Here is a 423-nt window from a genome sequence, read left to right as displayed (position 1 = left end):
CGGGGCAGGTCCAGGAGCTTTGATACCTGTCAAGGCGTGTCGGGAGAGCCACACCCCCATGCCCCGCCCTAAGCCCTGCCCACCCCAGCCCCGCTCTCCTGGTTAGGGGAAAGGATACCCAGGTGTGGCTGAGGCATGGCCGCCCTTCCCCTGAGCACCACGCCCCTTCCAGGGCGGAGCCATCCAGGGTCGCCGTCAGGTCCGGGCGATCCGGGCTCACCTGGGGGCGCAGAAACGGTTGGGTTTTAACCCAAAATCGGAGCTTTCCCGATCCCCAAAATGGGCGTTTTTAGCCCCAAAATATTCAGGGTATCAGGTCTACCGGTTCAAGTCAATGGGGTTGAGGGAACAACAGGTCTACCCATTAAAGGCAATAGGGCAAAGAGGACATCAGGTCTACCCTTTAAAGTAAATGGGGACAAA

General features: G+C 58.9%; 1 long non-coding RNA gene across 1 annotated transcript in view; it reads right to left on the bottom strand.

Annotated features, from left to right (window-relative positions):
* Nucleotides 1-132: 132 nt before the first annotated feature.
* Nucleotides 133-423, bottom strand: part of LOC113980119 — a 908-nt gene continuing 617 nt past the window's right edge. The window contains exon 3 of the long non-coding RNA XR_003538073.1: nt 133-220. This is a non-coding gene — a long non-coding RNA (uncharacterized LOC113980119). The remainder of the gene's footprint in view (nt 221-423) is intronic.

The sequence above is a fragment of the Neopelma chrysocephalum genome, unplaced genomic scaffold, assembly GCF_003984885.1.
Source record: "Neopelma chrysocephalum unplaced genomic scaffold, ASM398488v2 Primary Assembly neopelma1_92463, whole genome shotgun sequence".
Classification (NCBI taxonomy): Eukaryota; Metazoa; Chordata; class Aves; order Passeriformes; family Pipridae; genus Neopelma; species Neopelma chrysocephalum.
The sequence above is the reverse complement of the archived record's forward strand: the minus strand, read 5'-3'. Positions and strand labels throughout refer to the sequence as shown.